Source organism: Mesoplodon mirus, assembly GCF_964341445.2.
Source record: "Mesoplodon mirus genome assembly, chromosome: 5".
NCBI classification, from domain to species: Eukaryota; Metazoa; Chordata; class Mammalia; order Artiodactyla; family Ziphiidae; genus Mesoplodon; species Mesoplodon mirus.
Window position 1 is genome coordinate 155,594,678 of NC_138980.1, and position 24,311 is coordinate 155,618,988.

General features: G+C 42.3%; 1 protein-coding gene across 3 annotated transcripts in view; it reads left to right on the forward strand.

The window, feature by feature from the left end:
• PRLR (prolactin receptor) overlaps positions 1-24,311 on the forward strand; it is a 182,266-nt gene that overhangs the window by 114,794 nt on the left and 43,161 nt on the right. For 2 of the 3 annotated variants that reach the window (XM_082623538.1, XM_082623537.1), the window contains exon 2: positions 9,072-9,132. The gene's annotated coding sequence lies outside the window, so the exon portion shown is untranslated. Of the gene's footprint in view, positions 1-6,901; positions 9,133-24,311 lie in introns of those variants that run through there. The other variant, XM_082623539.1, reaches the window with a different exon arrangement.

Below are 24,311 nucleotides of genomic sequence, written 5' to 3' on the forward strand. Positions count from 1 at the left end.
TTTCTGTCTTTCCCTGCTTCTGACTCAGGTATGAATGAAGAAGCATGGAAAAGAAGAGTGAGAGGGAACAAATAAGGTTCCACTTTTGTAAGGTGTCAAAACCCTTGCTGCCCACTCTTCTTACATGGGGGTAGTGGCCAGACTGAGGACTCTGGAATCCTGGCATGGCCATTTCATATCTTTGTGATGCTGGGCAAGTACTTAACCTGTCTCTCTTGTTCTCATCAGCAAAGTGAAGATAATAATGGGTCTTAGTTCCTAGAGATGCTTTGAGGGTGCCCGTAATTCCTGGCACATAACAAATTAACAGTGTTAACCATTAATATCACTAGCATGTCTTCACTACTTGCTATTTCCTCAATACTGTGCATCGGACCCTCACAACAGTCCAAAAAGGTAGCGAAAGGTATTCTCACTTTACAGATGAAGAAATTGAGATTCAAGGAAGTTATGTATCTTCCTCCAGGTCACATGGCTAAAAAATGGCACAAGTCATTTTTATATACGTTTTGGTCTGGTTCAGGTTCTTAACACATTCATTGGACCATGGTGCCTATATGCAATGAATCATGTTAGCCAATATGCAGTATAGTGGGATATAGCTATAATAACACACACACACACACACACACACACACATTTGTTTTAATAAAAATGAGTGATTGATGCAATTGGGCCACTTTGGAAAATGATGTGACCAAAACCCATGGGGAGAAAACAGTAGTAAGAGGCTGAGTTGAGGCTGTTGGAACAAACATGGGGCTTAAAGAACCTCAAAGTAAAGCAAATCCTCTGGCTAGATGCTGTATTCTCCCAACTCTGGGGAACCAGACCCTGTGGTTTATGGGAACTAAAAGAACACTGCATATGGTACTCAGGCTAAAGAAGGTACACTGACTCATTTCCATCAGCAGGGAATTAGTCTCCTGTGCCCATGTTGGTATTTCAGTTCTCAACCTAATGGTTTAAGATGTTTCCATTATCATCACCACTCACCCACCAAGAGCACTTTTAAATTAGCCTTGAGAACAAAAGAGTAAACAGAAGCACAATTTATCATTCTGCCAAGTTCAACTACCTAAAAAAGGCAACATCTGATAGTCAAGCAAACAACTAGACTGCAAAGCGGAAGTGTTAGCCTTGATACATGCCAGTTATTTGCTGCTCCAAGAGGGTCATTGGCTGTGTTGCCCCAAGAGTGGGGAAGGAGACAGTTCAAGGGTCGGAGACAAATGGCATTTAGATGGCCCCCAACTGGCTGGAGTAACAGGAAACCTAAAACAGATTTTCCTTCTAACATTCTCCTCTAAACACCCTTCCTGATTATACAGTGTAAAATAACGATTTTGGCTACTAATCCTAAATAATCCCAAGATTTGGATACTAACTCCAGGAAATATTTATTCTCTCATATTTCTAGGTAAAAAGATGTTCTCGATTCAGATTACCACAATCATAACAATCTGCTTTTTTAATTAAAAGAGTGTGTTCTTTCCCCACTTATAGTATTAGTGGCTTCAAATGCATAAAGAACCTTTTCGTAAACCCCTTCATGGGGGTTTAGACATCAGGACAAAGGTAACATGCTAAGAATGTTCTTAATGTTGCAATCAATTGGGGATTATTTCTTAAGCCAATTTCTTGAGAATTCTGGCTAAGGTCTTTTCATCATTAGAGGTTGTTTTTTATTGTCCTCTGAATTAGGAGTGTAACTCTAGCTTGTTAGATGCTACAAGCTTCTCTGGGAAGGTGGATTTACACCTGTGGTCTCTGAGCTAAAATAAGCAGAAAGCCCTTTGGTTCAGGTCCACTGCTCGTGGCTACCTCACCCAACCCATGGTTGCCCCATTCAAAATGAACATTGGCCAATTTATGCAGATTCATGTTCATGCCGTGGCTGTTCACTGGACTGAAACAACCAGCCTGCTTTTAAGTGACCCTGATTTGGTGCTATCACACTTGTAAAATCCAGCTCTAAATTCTATCCTTCCCTGCCAATCGATCAAGGAGATCTGGACTTTGGTTCTTTGTAACTTATCCATAGTACTCTTTATTTACTTTACACTCATGCCCAAAAGGATTTGAAGGAACATGCTTTAGATATGGCTCTGCTTACTGTGACCCGGGGCATGTTATAACAATAATAAAACATCTCACCTTTCACAGTGTTTCACTTTTACAAAGCACTTCCATGTACCTTCTCTTGTGAAAGTGATTACCCTCAGGATACAATTGACTTATATGCTTCTGATAAAGCTGGCAGATGGAAAACACCTTGGAAAATAAGGACACTGGACAAATGCAAGGGTAACCCTGTTAATCAATGGACTGGTAAGACTAGAGTTTCAATGTGTTGGTCCAACACAATGATGTTTGATTTCAACTCTGGCTTCCAAAGATGTTCCAATCCTGGATATTTGTCAAGAATGGGAGGTCAGAAACACCAAGATCAGGAGGTGAGGGTGGATATGCCGGCAAGGATCCATACAGGGAACTTCTTGGAAAGAAGTGAATTGAGGAACTTGTCCTGAATATGAGTAGCTGGAAAAGGACCTTGAATTTTCCCAACAGATGATTGCAGGAATATCTAAACTCTGGAGTAGGAATGATAGACTACAGCTTAAATTGTAAAACACCAGTCTCCAGGCGATAGCATTTCAGAGTTGGAAGTCCCCTTACTGGTTTTCCAAGCCTGATCCAAGTTGCTAAGCCCTGTAGGGTTTCATATGGTCTCTGCTTAAGCAGCTAGTCTCCTACCAGAGGGGCCCATCTCATCTTTGGGGCATAATAATCATGTGAAAGTTATCCTTCCTCTTGAGTCCAGGGCTTCTGCCTTATAACAAGACCCGTTCATTGTAGTTCTATTCAGTAATGGACAAGTGGAATGTCCAGGGAGGCACTTCACTCCCCCGTCATTGAACTTGAATCTACCTCCATGTAATTTACTCCAGTTAGAGGATTTCTCTTCTTGTGCCTTTGGATACACTTCCTCAGTGATCACAGCAGCCCTAAATGGTTTCAGAGACAACACACGAAGCCCCTGAGTGTTGGCACATCTTCCTACTCACAACTTCTCCTTGTCTTCTGTATCACCTATATCTCTTCCTTTTCCTCTGATATCTGCACCCAGCTCTCGTATAATTTTTCTGGAAACTAAGCATGAACTCATACACAGAAGACAGAGGGTTCTAGTGGAAAGAGCAGAGGAACTTGCTTCAAGCCCTGGCAAATTCCCCTAAAGCTTCATAGTATTATTACTTACCCAATGGTGATGGGAGAGTATAATGATAGAATATAAATGAATGTTCATTATAAAATGCAATGTATTATAAAGCTACTGAAGACCTTACCATTAAATTCTAAAAGACCTCAAGCATCATGTGGCCCCAGCTCCTTGTTTTCCATTAGAAGACATTAAACAGAGAAGAAACTGACCTATCCAAGGACCACAGGAACAGTCAGAGGCAGGGCTGAAATGGAGCCCGTATTTTGCCACTCACAGCCTCTTGCTCCCTCTACTGCCTGTGTGTTAAACAATGAGGGAAATCAGTAACGTCACCCTTGCACAGACCCTTAATAGTACCCAACACGTATGAGGGGCTAGATCACTAGTGGCTGAAGAAATAGTCCAGGAAACAAAGGAATGAATAAATGACTAGTACTTGTTTCTGATGACATTTTATGGTTTCCTCCAAATGTACCTATGTTTTAATCATTTTTTAACTAGGTCTCTATTAAAGAGCTTGGTTTTCAAAATGGACATGTGAAGATTAAATGAGACAATGCATTAAAATGCTGAAAAGCGGTGTCTGGCAGTCAATAAATGTTAACTAATTATCATTCTTTGTTTTCTAGCCATGATCTTAGCAATAAGATCATGCTAATGCAATAAGGACTCACCAATCTGAAAATCACTCTGCAATCTACTAACACAAGGAATTCTGGAATTGCAAAAGTATCACTAGTATTGGCCAGTTCCTATCCTGTGATTTTAACTAGGCCATCCGTGCCCACCCCTTGAGGTTAGCACAAGATACAAACCTTGCCGTTAGCACCCAAAAAGCTACAATACAAAGTCCTGAATTCTTTCACTTCCTCCTGGGGCTCCTGTTTATTCAGCCCCTGACCTTTGGGCTCTGTCTCCCATTCCAGTGAGCACTCGCCTATCGGGCCTGACAAGTTATTAGGCTTTGTGCTGCTTGAACCTTAGCACTCTTGCTCTCTCTCTCAATCTCAATCTCACTCAAGGTTTTGGAATTTCACTTTGGTTCCCTCCGCTCCCCTGCCTGCGCCCTGGTAGGTTTCCTCTTTCTAAACAAGGCCCATCCGCTTGACCCAAGTTGGTGTGTTTTCCTCTCAACATTGTAGCATTTGATCTTCTTTTTTCTTTTTCGGTACGCAGGCCTCTCGCTGTTGTGGCCTCTCCCGTTGCGGAGCACAGGGTCCGGACGCACAGGCTCAGCGGCCATGGCTCACGGGCCCAGCCGCTCCGCGGCATGCGGGATCCTCCTGGACCGGGGCACGAACCCGTGTCCCCTGCATCGGCAGGCGGACTCTCAACCACTGCGCCACCAGGGAAGCCTCTGATCTTTTTTTTGATACTGGGAGCTGGGAGTTAGAATTTAGGCTCTTAGTATTTCTGTGTTTCAGGAAAGGGAAAAAATGGAACGTTGCCAAGAGGTTTTTTTTTTTTTTCTTTATTTTTGTGTTAACTGAACTGGCTTTTTCTACCTCTTTTCATCTGTTTGCCTCTGGTCTCCCAGTTTGATGATGCTCAGATTCAACCTGTCCTGGAAGAGTGATACCTGAGTGCTTCGTGAGTTATTTCCCTTCAAGGGCTTCATTCACATATCTACAAACTGCCATAGTGATCTGAATCAGTTGCCAAAATGCTTGAAGCTTCCTTCTGAATCTCTGAACCCATCTGAGAATTTGACAAAAGACTAAAGACTAAACTTGGGCCAGTGCCACTACAAAGAAAGCTTGGATAAACTCATCAGTTAGGATTATACCGGAAGTTCTGATGTGGACAGAAATATTGATTCTCATTTTAATCTCTGTGCCTTGTGATGAATTACCATTTAATATCTTCTCCTTTGTCGATGATACATCTATCCCAGATATATCCGACCCGCAATGTAAATTCCTTCGGAGCCCGGACTTGATCTGTTTATAGTCACAGCTCTGTCCTCAACAGCTAAAGTGCTTGGCAAATAGCAGGCCGCCAACTGGTGTTTGTTGAATACTGAATGAATGAACAAATGAATGAGAAGCAGGATAGCATTGTGGTTGGACAACAGCCTTTGACATTAAAGAGATCCCAGCTCGATTTTTGATTATGCCAGTTCCCATCTTTGAGACTTCTCTGGATTTCAATTTCTTCATCAATAAAATGGGGGAGATAATAACACCTACCTCATAGGTTTGGGGAGAATTAAAATAATGCATGTAAAATTCTTAGCACAGTAGCTGGCATATTTTTAGAACTCAATAAATGTTCACTATGATGTCTGTTCTTTTCAGTGAAAATCCTCAATATTGAAGCTTATTAGAGGTAATTGAACTAATTTAACGTGACTAGTCGTGATGACTGTACTAAAGACAAATTAGTTGAATTCATCTGTCAGCAAGGTTACTTAAAGAGCCAAGTTGACAAAACCTGTATTGGTCACGCCCACCGTGTTTACAGCACTATCCTAGGCCTTCAGGAGTGGGCAGGATGCATAGATATGGCACAGTCTCTTCCCTCTAAGAGTATAAAATCTAGAAGACTTACTGTATGTGGTACTGTACTAAGTATACAGATATAGGAGGTACTGTTACCTTCCTCATCATCTGAGTTACTCTGTGTGCTTTGCAGAAAACTATTCTGTGACACTCAGCTTCTCCTTTGAATACGTTCAATAACAAGAAACCTACTGCTTCATGAATCAGCTGATCCTGTTTGGGAACAGTCATTACCTTTAGAAAGATCTTCCTTAAAATTAGCACAAATCGACCTCCCTACAATTTTTACAGTGTATCTAACTTCTGCCTTTTGGAAACACCCAGAAAAAAAAATCCATGGTTTCCCCCTTACATCAGAAGTCAACAAAATAAAGCCTACAGGCCAAATCCAGCTCACCATTTATTTTTGTAAATAAAGTTTTATTAGAACACAGTCAAGCTTATTCACATATTGTCTGTGACTGCTTTTGCACGATAGAGTAGTTGCAACAGAGAACATGTGGCCCACAAAGCCAAACATATTTACTATTTGGCCCTTAAAGAAAAACTTGTTCAACCTCTGCTCTATATGACAGAACTTTTAACGCTTAAAGACAACTAACATGTCTCCTCTTAAAGTGGAAAGCCCAGAACTGAGCCTAGAACTCTAAATGCAGACAGAACAAAGTGGCACTATCACCTCCCTTATTCTGGACAACATACTTCTAATTATGTGGCCAGAGATCAAGTCTGTCTTTGATTGACACACAGTACTGGAGTCTATCAGGGACTAAACCTCTGAGATTTCTCCCCCAGGAGCTTCTGTTAAGTTATGCCTCCCCACCCTGCACTGGTGAAGCCTAGTGTCAGACACTGCCTACAAAACTTTAATCTTTCCAGTCTGTCCCAAGCAATCAGAAAACAATTCAGCATATATTCAAGGGCTGTAGCAGTCAGGGTCAGAAAGGAAAAAGATGACATACTTAGCTAGGATGTTTAAGAAAAGGTAATCTTATAATTTACATACCTGTGGGCAGAGTTGAGAAAAGTAACAAGGGAATTTGTCACCACCCTCTCTGCCTAGAGGGGAATGGGGAGGGAGGGATTTTGCCTGGACCCAGTGAGAGCTGGAGCTGCCCACCTGGAGCTGTGGCAGTGGAGACACAACCACTGCTGAAAGCAGGCCAGGACGAAGGCAGGGGCCTTGGGAAACAGATACCCTGATGTGTTCTGCTCCCATCCTCTGCCTCCCATGGGTGGGACCCAACCAGAGCTGGAGGACAAGAGCATCACAGGAGCCAGCCCACAGGGCACAGAGGAGGACTGAGAGTAGGTGTGGGAGTTGGGGTAGAGAGTGACAAGGGCTAAATGGTGTGCCAGGCATTTTTTAAAATTCTGAATGAATAAACAATGAATGAATGAAGTGAGTCCAAGACCTGGCACTCCGTCAATGTTTGTTGAACTGCAGGAGTGAAAGGACCACAACCTCCTTTACTTCTTCTTGCTGAAGAGCCCTGACTACTGCTGCTCGTAGTCAGACTTTCCAGACTTTCTACCCCCAGTGCAGCCCTCCCCCACTGCTGCACCCTCCCCTAGCCTCTGCTGACCCTCAGCGTTTCCCGCCAAAGAGTAAAAAGTTTGAATTTAATTTGGGAGGTAACAGAACAGAGCAGGGCTTGTTTTAACCAGAGTTAGAACATTATCAAAGAGAGGGCTTTAAGTCCTGAAATGATTCCCAGAATTTAAAATACATTCTAGAATGTTCAGAATTTTAAAATGAAAAATTCAGCATCACTGTATCTATGGAGAAAAATTGGTGGATTCTGAGAAAGTTGCCCCAGACAGTTGCATTGTGAACTCTGGGTTCACCAGACACCTCATTATCTGATGCCTTGGGGCTGGCTGTTTTACACTCAAATGGGCTCATCACATCATTGGTTTTTATTGCAAAGATGTCTCAGCTCTGCATTCATTAGGCCAGTAGCGGTGATGCTGAGGAATTGGGGGTGTATGAGAGAGATTCTGTTGGCTTGAAGCCGCTGGTAGCAATCCACAGCTGGCTGCCTTCCACTTCCTTCTCCATGGGTGTCAGCATGGAGAACACTCAGCCCTGATTCCTTGAACAATAATCCCCAAGATTCTGGATTTTGAAGACATAGAAATTATTTAAAAGTGTTATTTGGCCAGCTACTCTGGTTAGATTGTTTGTTTTCACATGGAATGTGCAAGAGAAAACTGAGCACTAAATTAGCAATCGTTGTCTATATATCAAAGCAAATTTTAAAAAGTAACTGTACACATATAGGAGCCTATTTTGTTTTCAAGTCCTGAAATCATTTTTGTTCTAACTCAGATCCATACTATTAGCAATTGTCACCTCATGCCTCACAGACCCAGGCTAGTTAGTCCTCAGAATTTAAAATGTCTTAGACAAAAGAGCCAGATATATTGGAAGGAACAAGATGGGCACCATAATTCCAGATGGGCGTAGTCCAGCTGATATAAGCCCACACGCAACAGCCCAGGGAACAACGCTCTCACTACCAAAAATTATTCACATCTCGAAAAGCAGGCTTCTGCCAATGCTCGTATGAACCCATGAGAAAGAATCAAACTTGAGCTTTGAGCTGGAGCAGCCAAATTCCCAGTTCAGCCATGGCTATGACAGGATACGTCAATAAATTTCATTCAAGGTCTCCAGGGCCAAATTTCACAAAGTCAAATCCCAGTTAGGATAACTGGCAACATTTTAGGAAGATCTGTAGATAAGATAATAGTACTATATCAACGTCAATTTTCTGATTTTCGTCATTACATTATGGTTATATAAGAGAATGCCCTTGCTCTTAGGAAAACACAACAGAAATATTAGAGGGTGAAGAGACATCATGACTTATTCTCAAATGATTCAATAAAAATAATCATTTGTGTATACAGAAAAGAAAGAGAATGATAGGGACATCCCTGGCAGTCCAGTGATTAAGATTCTGGGCTTCCATTGCAGGGCGTGCAGGTTTGATCCCTGGTCGGGATTGAAGATCCCACATGCTGCATGGTGTGACCAAAAAATTAAAAAACAAAAAGAAGAAAGAGTATGATAAACTAAATGTAAAATATTAATAATTAGGGTATCTGGGTAAAGGGAGTATAACTTTTTTTAGTATTTTTGCAACTTTTCTATAAGTTTGAAATTACTTCATAATAAGGTTGATAGAAAACTAATTAAAAAAAAAAAAAAACTAGAGCTGTCTTATGCCATCACTGAAGTGCAGTGATTTCAGTCACGCTATTGCTGCAAAGTGAGTAAGAAATGGCATCTCCTGTTTCACCATCTTTGAACTAAAATGAGTCATTTCCTCTTTCAGCTAAAGAACTCTTCTATTCATGGAGGCGAACGCTAAGGATGCTTTCCACATGAACCTTGAGGTAAGGGGAACTTGACACGTGCCCCTCTGTCACATCGCCCAACTGTCCTACTGTGCGCTTCATCCAGGCTCAGGAAAGGACTCTTCTCTCTTGGCTCACAGAGAGAATAGTTCCGAACCAGTCAACATCCACATTGTTGCATTCTGCTATTCTCAAAGACCTTTTTGATCTCCCCAGCCTATCCTGCCCAGAAAACCCTTCTCTGTTTTTCTCAAAGAAAATACCACACCTATTAATAGCTGATATCTCCTCGTGGTGCATTTATGGGAGATTTTAATTTTCTCTTCCTAGTTGTCTGTACTTGAGAACGTTTCAACAATGACTGTGTTATTCTTTTAAAATCAGAAAAAGAAATACTGTGTTTGCTTTTATTTTCCCAAGCAGCTCTGCATAAATTCTGGCATGGCTTTCTGTGTCCCCTTTAGCCCCTACTATTGTCACAGCTGCAGGTCCCCTTCCTCCCAGCCCACTGACGGTCCTCGTGGAAAGACTCAGACATGCTGGGTTCTGCATCTTCCCTACCTACCATCGGCAGGGAAAATCACTTCCTGGTCCCATGACCCACTGAACCCCAGGCACAATCTACTGACTTGGATCTCACAGGTTGTTGTTTGCCTCTCCCCACCTACAATGTCCTATTGCCATTTTGGAGCCGGAGTTGGGTAGAAGTACTTAACTCACATATTCCCCCTGCATGCCAGATCAAATACCATGCCCCAACTCCATCTCCCTAGGATACCAAGTCCAGCTGATAAATAGGTCGTGAAGTATTATGAGTCCATTTGACAGATGGAGAAACCAAGCCTCAAGGCTACCCTCTGTATGTATTACAGAAAAATGGGATCTTGACCCTCTGAGACCAACTTGGCATGTGTCACCCTGAGGATGCACTCTCTCTTTCAGAGCATGTTAAGGACTCATGAAGATATGAAACTGACTAGGTCATGGGTAGATGAGAGTTATCCTAGGATTTCCTGAGGTCACCCCAGGGTACTTGTCCTCCAATACTGAAAAGTGTTGGTCCTTTGAGGACCATCTGATACGTCAGTGTCAAGAACCAAGCCTGGGCTTTCCCTCGGGGCCAGAGTTTCTCACTTTTAGCACTGTTGACATTCTAGGACAGATAAGTCTTTGTTGTGGAGGCTGTTTTGTGCATTGTAGCATGCTTACCAGCACCCCTGGTCTCCACTCATTAAATGCCAGTATTCCACCCCCACCCCACTTGTGACAATCAACCATGCCTTCAGATGTCGCCTAGGGTTCCAGAGAGGAGAAAGTCCTCCCCTCAGTAGTGACAATAAAATCATGTTCCCAGACACTGCCAGGTGTCCCCTGGGTTGGGGGAGACAAAATATCCCACAAGAAAAACCCCTGCTCTAAGTTACCTCAGCCCAGCAAGACTTGTATTTTTCACGCGAGTAGACTGAAATTTATAGTGTTCAGAGTAAACATTAGCAAGGACTTGCAGAAGGGCTGCCATAAGTTGTCAAAGTGCTTCCTCACAGCAAGACCCTTTGGCTTAAAGCCCAGGAGTATTTGGTAACACTGCAACCGGTGAATCAACGCAGCCAAACCACCATCTTCTCGGAGTTTCTTTCTTCTTCCTAGGCTTCTGCCCCTTGATGCCAAATGCCTCATGAGGTTTGATTGAATGAAAGGCAAACGAGAGAGGAGAGAGTAACACTAAATGCTTGAGCAATCCTTCTCTTCATGAGGTCTGGAAAGGCATAGCATGATCTAAACTGCGTTGCAAAGCACCGGGGGGGTTGGCTACTCTTTTTTATTTATATGTATACTTATTTACAAACCACATCCACCCCTCATTATCCTCCACCCATTACCCAACCTAGTGTTTGGTGTGAAAGTGTTGGCTTCTGATACCAGTAGGTATCTGTGAAAACACAGGCAAGAACGTGAGAGCAGTCCCATGGTTGTCCAAGAGAAACAGAAACGCTGCTCAGTTTCAGGGTGAAAGGAACATCCAGAAAGCAATGTTCATAAAAGAATTCAGAGGAAACAAAATGGTCCCTATAAAGGAGGATTAGAATTAGGATTAGAAGAGTAGAATCACACTTCCTGTCTGACACCCCACCGGAAGTGCCACAGTCCATTTTGTGGCCTTCAGTCTGGTTTCTGGTCTCTTTGAACTGTTAACCCTTCCATCCTGTCCCGTGGTAATGACCTCTCCCTGGCACCTCCTCCCCAGAGTGGAACAGAATGCCACTCTGAATGGCATGCCAGGTTCTTTTGCAGGAGGTTGGCATCCTTTAGGCTCTGCCCATTCCAACCCTCCCACATCCAGCTCTTTCCCAGGCTCCCATCTACACATCTTTGATCTTAACTCTTCCCAAACTGCAAGAGACTAGGAGGAACTTCGAAGCAGCCCAGGGCCCTGGGGAGGATGGGCCCATCCACAGAGTATGCTTTGAGGTCACTCTAAAACTCTAAGCCTACAATCTTTTCACCCACCGTGCTTGCCTACCAGAGTCCGTCAAATGCCTATCATTTGAGCCTCTGCATTGACTGAAGCACGGCATTGTTCAAAACCTATGCATTTACCTAAGAAGGGTAAGAACTTAATACGAGGATAGGAATTTGTTTGTCAGATTAGCTTGTTGATACCTTCTCTAAGAAGGGGGTCTTGAGGTTGGGACACAGGACAGGTTAATTGTTTTTTGGGTTTTTTTAAGTATAGTTGATTTACAATGCTGTGTTAATTTCTGCTGTATAAAAAAGTGATTCAGTTATATGTATGTAAGTATATATATATACATATATATGTATATATATATATATATATATATATATATATACACATTCTTTTTTTATATTCATTTCCATTATGCTTTGTCATAGGGTATTAAATATAGTTTCCTGTACTATACAGTAGGACCTTGTGGTTTATCCATTCTATATATTATGGCTTACATCTGCTAACACCAACCTTTATTTTTTTTTAACATCTTTATTGGAGTATAATTACTTTAAAATGGTGTGTTAGTTTCTGCTTTATAACAAAGTGAATCAGCTATACATATACTTATGTCCGCATATCTCCTCCCTCTTGCATCTCCCTCCCACCCTCCCTATCCCACCCCTCTAGGTGGGCACAAAGCACCAAGCTGATCTCCCTGTGCTATGCAGCTACTTCCCACTAGCTATCTATTTTACATTTGGTAGTGTACATATGCCCATGCCACTCTCTCACTTCATCCCAGCTTACCCTTCCCCCTTCCCATGTCCTCAAGTCCATTCTCTATGTCTGTATCTTTTTTCCTCTCCTGCCCCTAGGTTCTTCAGAACCTTTTTTTTTTTAAGATTCCATATATCTGTTAGCATACTGTATTTGTTTTTCTCTTTCTGAATTACTTCACTCTGACAGTCTCTAGGACCATCCACTTCACTACAAATAACTCAGTTTCATTTCTTTTTATGGCTGAGTAATATTCAATTGTATAAATGTGCCACATCTTCTTTATCCATTCATCTGTCGATGGACACTTAGTTTGCTTCCATGTCCTGGCTATTGTAAATAGACATGCAATGAACACTGTGGTACATGACTCTTTTTGAATTATGGTTTTCTCAGAGTATATGCCCAGTAGTGGGATTGCTGGGTCGTGTGGAGTTCTATTTTTAAGTTTTTTAAGGAAACTCCATACTGCTCCCCATAGTGGCTGTATCAATTTACATTCCCACCAACAGTGCAAGAGGGTTCCCTTTTCTCCACACCCTCTCCAGCATTTATTGTTTGTAGATTTTTGATGATGGCCATTCTGACTGGTGTGAGGTGATACCTCATTGTAGTTTTGATTTGCATTTCTCTAATGATTAGTGATGTTGAGCATTCTTTCATGTGTTTGTTGGCAATCTGTATATCTTCTTTGGAGAAATGTCTGTGTAGTTCTTCTGCCCATTTTTGCATTGGGGTTGTTTGTTTTTTCGATATTGAGCTACATGGGCTGCTTGTAAATTTTGGAAATTAATCCTTTGTCGGTTGCTTCATTGGCAAATATTTTCTCCCATTCTGAGGGTTGTCTTTTTGTCTTGTTTATGTTTTCCTTTGTTGTGCAAAAGCTTTTAAGTTTCACTAGGTGCCATTTGTTTATTTTTGTTTTTATTTCCATTTCTTTAGGAGGTGGGTCCAAAAGGATCTAGCTATGATTTATGTCACAGAGTATTCTGCCTATGTTTTCCTCTAAGAGTTTGATAGTGTCTGGCCTTACATTTAGGTCTTTAATCCATTTGGAGTTTATTTTTGTGTATGGTGTTATGGAGTATTCTAATTTTATTCTTTTATATGTAGCTGTCCAGTTTTCCCAGCACCACTTATTAAAGAGGCTGTCTTTTCTCCACTGCATATTCTTGCCTCCTTTGTCAAATATAAGGTGACCATATGTGCATAGATTTACCTCTGGGCTTTCTATCCTGTTCCATTGATTTATATTTTTTTTTTTGTGCCAGTACCATACTGTTGATTACTGTAGCCTTGTAGTATAGCCTGAAGTCAGGGAGCCTGATTCCTACAGCTCAGCTTTTCTTTCTCAAGACTGCTTTGGCTATTTGGGGTCTTTTGTGTTTCCATACAAATTGTGAAATGTTTTGTTCTAGTTCTGTGACAAATGCCATTGGTAGTTTCATAGGGATTGCATTGACTCTGTAGATTGCTTTAGGTAGTATAGTCATTTTCACAATGTTGATTCTTCCAATCCAAGAACATGGTATATCTCTCCATCTGTTTGTATCATCTTTTTTTTTTTTTTTTTTTTTGGCGGTATGCGGGCCTCTCACTGTTGTGGCCTCTCCCGTTGCGGAACACAGGCTCCGGACGTGCAGGCTCAGCGGCCATGTCTCATGGGCCCAGCCGCTCCGCGGCATCTGAGATCTTCCCTGACCAGGGCACGAACCCATGTCCCCTGCATCGGCAGGCAGGCTCTCAACCACTGCACCGCCAGGGAAGCCCTGTTTGTATCATCTTTAATTCCTTTCATCAGTGTCATAGTTTTCTGCGTACAGGTCTTTTGTCTCCTTAGCTAGGTTTATTCCTAGGTATCTTATTCTTTTTGTTGCAGTGGTAAATGGGAGTGTTTCCTTAATTTCTCTTTCAGATATTTCATCATCAGTGTATAGGAATGTGAGAGATTTCTGTGCATTAATTTTGTATCCTGCTACTTTACCAAATTCATTGATTAGCTCTAGTAGTTTTCTGGTAGCATCTTTAGGATTCTCTATGTATAGTGTCGTGTCATCAGCCACGACAGTAAAGTGACAGCTTTACTTCCTCTTTTCCAAATTGGATTCCTTTTATTTCTTTTTCTTCTCTGATTGCTGTGGCTACAACTTCCAAAACTATGTTGAATAATAGTGGTGAGAGTGGACAACCTTGTCTTGTTCCTGATCTTAGAGGAAATGTTTTCAGTTTTTCACCATTGAGAATGATGTTGGCTGTGGGTTTTCATATATGGCCTTTATTATGTTGAGGTAAGTTCCCTCTATGCCTCCTTTCTGGAGGGTTTTTATCATAAATGGGTGTTGAATTTGTCAAAAGCTTTTTCTTCATCTGTTGAGATGATCATATGGTTTTTCTCCTTCAAGTTGTTAATATGGTTTATCACATGGATTGATTTGCGTATATTGAAGAATCCTTGCATTCCTGGCATAAATCCCACTTGATCAAGTTGTATGATCCTTTTAATGTGCTATTGGATTCTGTTTGTTAGTATTTTGTTGAGGATTTTTGCATCTGTGTTCATCGGTGATATTGGCCTGTAGTTTTCTTTCTTTGTGACATCTTTGATATTGGTATCAGGGTGATGGTGGCCTCATAGAATGAGTTTGGGAGTGTTCCTCCCTCTGCTACATTTTGGAAGAGTTTGAGAAGGATGGGAGTTAGCTCTTCACTAAATGTTTGATAGAATTCACCTGTGAAGCCATCTGGTCCTGTGCTTTTGTTTGTTGGAAGATTTTTAATCACAGTATCAATTTCAGTGCTTGTGATTGGTCTGTTTATATTTTCTATTTCTTCCTGGTTCAGTCTCAGAAAGCTGTGCTTTTCTAAGAATTTGTCCATTTCTTCCAGGTTGTCCATTTTATTGGCATATAGTTGCTTGTAGTAATCTCTCATGATCCTTTGTATTTCTGCAGTGTCAGTTGTTACTTCTCCTTTTTCATTTCTAATTCTATTCATTTGAGTCTTTTTCCTTTTTTTCCTGATGACTCTTGCTAATGGTTCATGAATTTTGTTTATCTTCTCAAAGAACCAGTTTTTCGTTTTATTGATCTTTGCTATCGTTTCCTTCATTTCTTTTTCATTTTTTTCTTATTTGATATTTATGATTTCTTTCCTTCTGCTAACTTTGGGTTTTTTGTGTTTTTTCTCTAATTGCTGTAGGTGTAAGGTTAGGTTGTTTATTTGAGATGTTTCTTGTTTCTTGAGGTAGGATTGTATTGCTATAAACTTCCCTCTTAGAACTGTTTTTGCTGCATTCCATAGGTTTTGGGTCAACTTTTTTTTCATTGTCATTTGTTTCTAGGTGTTTTTTGATTTCCTCTTTAGTTTCTTCAGTGATCTCTTGGTTATTCAGTAGTGTATTGTTTAGCCTCCATGTGTTTGTATTTTTTACAGATTTTTTCCTGTAATTGATATCTAGTCTCATAGCGTTGTGGCCAGAAAAGATACTTGATATGATGTCAATTTTCTTAAATTTACCAAGGCTTGATTTGTGACCCAAGATATGATCTATCCTAGAGAACATTCCATGAGCACTTGAGAAGAATGTGTATTCTGTTGTTTTTTGATGGAATGTCCTATAAATATCAAACAGTCCATCTTGTCTAATGTATCATTTAAAGCTTGTGTTTCCTTCTTTATTTTCCTTTAGATGATCCGTCCATTGGTGAAAGTGGGGTGTTAAAGTCCCCACTATGATTATTTTACTGTCGATTTCCCCATTTTTGGCTGTTAGCATTTGCCTTATGTATTGAGGTGCTCCTATTTTGGGTGCATAAATATTTACAATTGTTATGTCTTCTTCTTAGATTGAACCCTTGATCATTATGTAGTGTCCTTCTTTGTCTCTTGTAATAGTCTTTATTTTAAAGTCTATTTTGTTTGATAGGAGAATTGCTAGTCCAGCTTTCTTTTGATTTCCATTTGCATGGAATATCTTTTTCCATCCCCTCACTTTCAGTCTGTATGTGTCCCTAGGTCTGATGTGGGTCTCTTGTAGACAGCATATATATGGGTCTTGTTTTTGTCTCCATTCAGCCAGTCTATGTCTTTTGGTTGGAGCATTTAATCCATTTACATTTAAGGTAATTATCAATATATATGTTCCTATTACCATTTTCTTAATTGTTTTGGGTTTGTTATTATATGTCTTTTCCTTCTCTTGTGTTTCCTGTCTAGAGAATTTCCTTTAGCATTTTTTGTAAAGCTGTTTTTCTGGTGCTGAATTCTCTTAGCTTTTGCTTGTGTGTAAAGCTTTTGATTTCTCCATCAAATCTGAATGAGATCCTTGCTTGGTAGAGTAATCTTGGTTGTAGGTTTTTCCCTTTCACCACTTTAAATATTTCTTGCCACTCCCTCCTGGCTTGCAGAGTTTCTGCTGAAATGTCAGCTGTTAACCTTATGGTGATTCCCCTGTATGTTATTTGTTGTTTTTTCCTTGCTGCTTTTATTATTTTTCTTTGTATTTTTTTTATAGTTTGATTAATATATCTCTTGGCATGTTTCTCCTTGGATTTATCCTGTTTGGGACTCTCTGCACTTCCTGCACTTGATTGACTATTCCTTTTCCCATATTAGGGAAGTTTTCAGCTATAATCTCTTCAAATATTTTCTCATCCTCTTTCTTTTTCTCTTCTTCTTCTGGGACCCCTATAATTCGAATGTTGGTGCATTTAATGTTATCCCAGAAGTCTCTAAGACTGTCCTCAATTCTTTTCTTTCCTTTTTCTTTATTCTGCTCTGCCATAGTTATTTCCACTAGTTTATCTTCCAGGTCACTTATCTGTTCTTCTGCCTCAGTTATTCTGCTATTGATTCCTTCTAAAGAATTTTTAATTTCATTTATTGTGTTGTTCATTATGTTTGTTTGCTCTTTAATTCTTCTAGGTCCTTGTTAAACGTTTCTTGTATTTTCTCCTTTCTATTTCCAAGATTTTGGATCATCTTTACTATCATTACTCTGAATTCTTTTTCAGATAGACTGCCTATTTCCTCTTCATTTGTTTGGTCTTGTGGGGTTTTATGTTTCTCCTTCATCCGCTGTGTAGTTCTCTGTTCATTTTGCTTAACTTACTGTGTTTGGGGTCTCCTTATCACAGGTTGCAGGTTCATAGTTCCCGTTGTTTTTGGTGTCTGTCCCCAGTGGCTAATGTTGTTTCAGTGGGTTGTGTAGGCTTCCTGGTAGAGGGGATTGGTGCCTGTGTTCTGGTGTATGAGTCTGGACGTTGTCTTTCTGGTGGGCAGGACCACGTCTGGTGGTGTGTTTTGGGGTGTCTGTGAACTTATTATGATATTATGCAGCCTGTCTGCTAATGGGTGGGGTTTTGTTCCTGTCTTGGTAGTTGTTTGGCATAGGGTGTCTAGCAGTGTAACTTGCTGGTTGTTGAGTGGAGCTGGATCTTAGCATTGAGATGGAGATCTCTGGGAGAGCTTTTGCCGTTTGATATTACATGGAGCCTGGAGGTCTCTGGTGGACCAATTTCCTGAACTTGGCCCTCCCACCTCAGAGGCCCAGGCCTGACAGCCAGCTGCAGCTTCAAGACCCTGTCAGCCACAGGGCTCAGAAGAAAAGGGAGGGAGAAAGAAAGAAAGAAAGAAAGAAAGAAAGAAAGAAAGAAAGAAAGGGAAAGAAATGAAAGAAAGAAGGAAGGAAGGAGGAAAGGAAGAAAAGAAAGGAAGAAGGAAGGAAGGAAGGAAAAAGAGAGGAAGGAAGGAATGAAGGAATGAAGAAAGAAAGAAAAAAAGAAAGAAAAAAGGAAGGAAGGAAGGAAGGAAGAAAATAAAAAGAAGTAAAGTCATTAAAATAAAAACCTTATTAAAAATTTAAAAATAAAAAGGTAATAAAAGAAAAAAGAAAGAAAGAAAGAAGAGAGCAACCAAACCAAATAACAAATACACCAATGATAACAAGCACTAAAAACTCTACTAAAAAAAGAAAAAACAGACAGAGAGAACCCTAGGACAAATGGTAAAAGCAAAGCTATACAGACAAATCACACAAAGAAGCATACGCATACACACTCACAAAAAGAGAAAAAGGGAAATATATATATATATATATATATATAAATTTAAAAAAGGAAAAGAGCAACCTAATCAATAAACAAATTTACCAATGATAATAATCTCTAAATACTAAACTAAGATAAACATAAAACCAGAAACAAATTAGATGCAGAAAGCAAACCCCAAGTCTAGAGTTGCTCCCAAAGTCCACTGCCTCAATTTCGGATGATTCATTGTCTATTCAGGTATTCCACAGATGCAGGGTACATCAAGTTGACTGTGGAGATTTAATCCGCTGCTCCTGAGGCTGCTGGGAGAGATTTCCCTTTCTCTTCTTTGTTTGCACAGCTCCCGGGGTTCAGCTTTGGATTTGGACCCGCCTCTGCGTTTAGGTCACCTGAGGGCATCTGTTCTTCGCTCAGACAGGACGGGGTTAAAGGAGCCGCTGATTCGGGGGCTCTGGCTCACTCAGGCGGGGGGAGGGAGGGGTATGGATGCGGGGCGAGCCTGCGGTGGCAGAGGCTGTCGTGACGTTGCCCCAGACTGAGGCACGCCATGCGTTCTCCCGGGGAAGTTGTCCCTGGATCACGGGACCCTGGCAGTGGCGGGCTGCACAGGTTCCCAGGAGGGCTGGTGTGGATAGTGACCTGTGCTTGCACACAGGCTTCTTGGTGGCTGCAGCAGCAGCCTTAGCGTCTCATGCCCATCTCTGGGGTCCGCGCTCTTAGCCGCGGCTCGTGCCCGTCTCTGTAGCTCCTTTAAGTGGTGCTCTGAATCCCCCCTCCTCGTGCACCCCAAAGCAATGGTCTCTTGCCTCTTAGGTAAGTCCACATTTTTTCCCGGACTCCCTCCCGGCTAGCTGTGGTGCACTTGCCCCCTTCAGGCTGTGTTCACGCCACCAACCCCAGTCACCTCCCTGCGATCCGACCTCCAAAGCCTGAGCTTCAGCTCCCAGCCCCCGCCCGCCCTGGCAGGTGAGCAGACAAGCCTCTCGGGCTGGTGAGTGCTGGTCAGCACTGATCCTCTGTGTGGGAATCTGTCCACTTTGCCCTCCACACCCCTGTGACTGCGCTCTCCTCCGTGGCTCCGAAGCTTCCCCCCTCCACCACCCACAGTCTCCACCCACGAAGGGGCTTCCTAGTGTGTGGAAACCTTTGCTCCTTCACAGCTCCCTTCCACTGGTGCAGGTCCCGTCCCTATTCTTTTGTCTCTGTTTTTTCTTTTTTCTTTTGCCCTACCCAGGTACGTGGTTAGTTTCTTGCCTTTTGGGAGGTTTGAGGTCTTCTGCCAGCGTTCAGTAGGTGTTCTGTAGGAGTTGTTTCACATGTAGATGTATTTCTGGTGTATTTCTGGGGAGGAAGGTGATCTCCACGTCTTACTCCTCCACCATCTTGAAGGTCCCCCCTAACCCCAACTTTACACTCCATCCTTTCCCCAACCCCCTTCCCCTTGGCGACCAGAGAAGTCTGTTCTTTGTGTTCAGATGTCTGTTTCTGTTTTGTAGACAGGTTCATTTGTGTCATATTTTAGATTCCACATATAAGTGATATCACATGGTATCTGTCTTTCTCTTTCTGTCTTACTTCACTTACTATGATTATGTCTATTTGCATCCATGTTGCTGCAAATGGCATTATTTCATTCTTTCTTATGACTGAGTAGTATTCCATTGTATATATGTCCCACATCTTCTTTATCCATCATCTGCAGGACAGGTTAGTTGTGATTGGAGTGGAAGGACTGAAATGATTGAGGTATTGAGCTCCAGACCTGCACCGTTGAACACACTAGCCACTGGCTTCAAGTGGTAATTTTAATGTAAATTCGTTGAAATTAAATAATACTAAAAATTCAGTTCCTCGGTCACACTGGCCACATTTCAAATGTTTGACAGTCACATATGGTATGGTTGCTGTATTGGACAGAGAAGACATAGACCATTTCCATCACCGTAGGGAGTTCTGTTGTGTGGAACTCCTCTTGACTTTGCTGGTACTGCCAAAGCAGAGTTCTGGGAAGCAGAGGGAGCCTGAAATTCCCTCTGTGTAGGGAAGGACAGAGGAGTAGGAGAGAGAACAGAATTCGAAAGAGAAAGCAAAAGGCCACCAAAGGCAAAGTTTGTGTGCTTTTCCCAGACTCTAGCCCCGAGCAAACATGAAGCCACCCCACCACAAATCTCTTGGTGTTGACACCTGCAAATAAAGGAGTGGTTGGCATTGGCTTTGGGCCCCATTTCCTCCGTTTTATGGGCCCTGGGATCTGTGGCTCCTTGTGAAGCAAATTATCCTGTCCTGAATCCTGAGCCAAGAGGGACACAGGGGTCACTGGCCTCTCAGCCAAAGGGATATCATCACCATGGCAGCACATGGCAGCCCCTCAGTTACCAAGAGTCCTAAAGCAAGGATACTTGGGAGTTCCTAAATCAAAAGACATTCAGGAAGAAAGGAGAGCCTTCTCCATCTGGAATTAGACCTCCACTCAAAGAGTCAGAGAGACGCGGAGGATCTGGGAGCATTCACCTCTTACTGACCACTCGTTCACTCTCACATAGCACTTGCAATCCCATGGAGCATTTTCATAACATTAATTCATCTCATCCTCACAATAGTTGGCTGAGGAAAGCAAGACAGATGCGACCCTCTTGTCAGTTTCTATTAAAAGAAATTCATCTCAGAAAGAGGAAGAGATGGACCCAAATCAATCTGACCGAGAAATGGCAGAACCAGCTCTAGAAACCACTGTCCAATTCTTTCTGCAGCTTGTGTCACTTCTCAGGTGAATGAGGGTTATTTTGTACCTGTCCAGGTCCCTAAGTGTGCCAGCCCCAAAGTGTGTGACCTCCACCTGGATCATACTGCAACCTCAGTTCACATCCAGCCCCAAGCGCTGACCATCTCGTGGACTCTTCATTACCAAATAACACTTGTGAACGGCCAAGCAAAGGACTAGACTGAGAACAAGGATGTGACTTTTCCCGGAAGACCCCTCCCAGACAAACATTAATGGTAAAGAGGAAATGGCGCACATGACAGCCTGGTCACCAGAGCTGCCAGGTCTCTTTTCCTGTGCCTGAGACACAGGAAGATACAGTTTTCCTGGCTCCCAAAACTCTGAGTCTGCAGTGGGAGACCCTGGAACATGCGGGTGGCTTTTGTTTGCTAGAAAAGAATCCAGAGAACTGAATCAGATTAGTCCATTTATAGGACTTAAAGTGGTTGGTGCCAAATATTTATGACTTTCATCAAATTTGAGAAAATGTCTCACAACGTGGGAGCTATTTACATACATGGCTAAATAACCAATCAGATTCCGTATTTTCTTGGACAGAACATGCACATCAAAAAACAGATAGGCAGAGGAATTATTGGACTTTCACTTTTAATGACTCCTAGCACTAAATCTGCCATTGTCCAGAGAATTGAAAAGAAAAAAATCAAAAGGCTATTCAAACAGATAAAGCAGAGCTTCCCTGGTGGCGCAGTGGTTGAGAGTCCGCCTGCCGGTGCAGGGGACACGGGTTCGTGCCCTGGTCTGGGAAGATCCCACATGCCGCGGAGCGGCTGGGCCCGTGAGCCATGGCCGCTGAGCCTGTGCGTCCGGAGCCTGTGCTCCGCAACAGGAGAGGCCACAACAGTGAGAGGCCCGCGTACCGCAAAAAAAAAAAAAACCAACAAAAAAAAACCAGATAAAGCAATAGTGAGGATATGATTACTTTGAATGTGCCCAGTAGAGCAATACCTCAGCCACGAGCTACTTTGTTCCTTCCCTTCACAGCAGCATCCTGATAGTTCTCACTCACATCCACCTTTTCCACCCGTAGGCCACTAGGGTTGAAAACATACCCATTTCACCAATTAGACCACTGAGCTGTCCATGCCAGACTTCGATGAAATCATCCCCCAAAGGCCAGATGCCTGGCTAAAAGCAGACTAAACCATGGACGTGTAACACTCACCAAAGAAGTCCTGAGAAAACCAGTCCCAGGTTTGCTTTAGGAGCTCATAATACCACCAAGGACCCAGACTCTTTTTACCTGGGGACCCTTCTCTTCCACCCTCTCTCTTTTGACCAGGGAGGAAAATCTTCCCCAGCAGACCCCAGAAGGCTTCTGCCATGTCTCAGTGTCCAGAACTGGGTGGAATAACCAGTCCTAAACCAATCACAGATAAATGGGAAGTGAGATTACCACAGTTGCCTTAGAATGATAACACTCCATCCCCTGGGACTGGACAGTGGATACCTGACAAAACTGGGTTCTGTGTACAAAAACAAAGGGGAAATGGCTGTTGGAGAAGCAACCAGGAGCATCTGCATACCCATTTATACGCAGGGCTGTGAATAGAGAAAGAAGAGGGACTTTCTACTCGTCATCCCTCAGGTAGCCTCCCCAGGGGAGCCCCCAACCTCCTTGAGTAGGTCAAATCTGCCTGCTCTTGGCTCTCATGGCCCCTGCAGAGGGGCCTTAATACTTGTGTTATTTACATTAAAGTGTTATACTAGCTTTTCTCTTCTCTACCAGCCTAAGTACTAGGAGGGTTGCTTTAGCACAAGACTAAATTATCAGGGTCCTACCCATGCCTGCTGCATCAGAGATGCTCAGTGGACGTTTGAAAGATGGACGGATGGAGGGATAGGTGTTCCAGCCATTAAACTAGAGTCATCCTGAAGTTTTCTGAAAATGCATTTAAAGGGTGAATCCTCGTTCTCATTCCTCCTTCCTTTTTCTCTCAAGGAGTCTGCACTGGAGTACTTTTTGCTCTCCCCACAGATCCAGCCTAGCTCAGATCCCTGGCCATTACATCTTTGATTGGACAGGTGGCTTTTCTGCTAAGAGAGGGCTCCTGAGGGAAGCTGAGTAAAGGGGAAAGAAGAAAAAAAGAGTAAATATAAGCCAGTAAGAGAGACAAGTAATTATCTTGCTGTGTAAGTAGCCCAGATGCTTTGAATGAAGAAGGAAGTTTGAAAGAACATATCGTACAAGAGTGAGAACAGGTGATTAGAGCAGGTAGGGACAGGATGTGCCGGTACAAGATGGAGCCAGGTAAGGGGAGAGAGAGACTTTGGCACTGGGAGTGGTTTCAGGATGTGGCAGAGATGCTCAGATTTCTGGCCACAGACAAGAGAGTGGGGCTTTAACCCTTGAGTCCACCAGCTGCCCCTCTTCCTTACCACCCTTTGGACTTCCAGATTCTCCCACTTTCTCCACCTTCTTTCCCTCTTTTCCACACTTTAAACTTCTAATTCCTTTTGCTTTGTATCCCAAGGATGACCAGAAGCTGAGGGGCCGGGGTAAAACAAGTACACAGCTTCCCAGAGAGAACCCAGCTGAACTTCTTAAACTCCGTTTTAATAAGATGACTGCACCCTTTTCTGAGGCTCAGTGCAAGGGGTTTTTCCATGAAATTGCCTCTCATCCACTTGTCAGAAGCTTAATGGCAAATAATAGCTAGCTGTCCCTTGGGATTTTAAATAACCCTAAGATGGACATAATAATGGAATTCTGAGAAGTGGAGGGAGTTCTTAAAAACAAGTGAGCAGGACATCAAGAACTGCTGAAACCCCTCTTTATTGCCCAAGAGATGGGTCACGTGCTCAGACACAACCACTAATTAACACGGGGAGGCTGGCTGTCAACAGCTGAAAATTGTTCCATGACACATATAACCAATTCCTGTGTCTCACCCTAGTGGGGACTTCGTCCATGTATTTACATTCCAAAATGCCAGGTGTCCATGAAGGGATTGTTTTTATGGTGTTAAAATTTTTATTGGGATTTCCCCCCTCAATTATAAAAGTAATAACTTTTAATTTTATTTAGGTATTTTAGTAATACTTTATTTTATTACAAAAATAATATTTTTTTAATTTTAGAACCATCCTCCCAGAGATAACCACTGCTAATATACTGGGTGCATATATATATTCCCAGTTTTTCTTCTGTGCA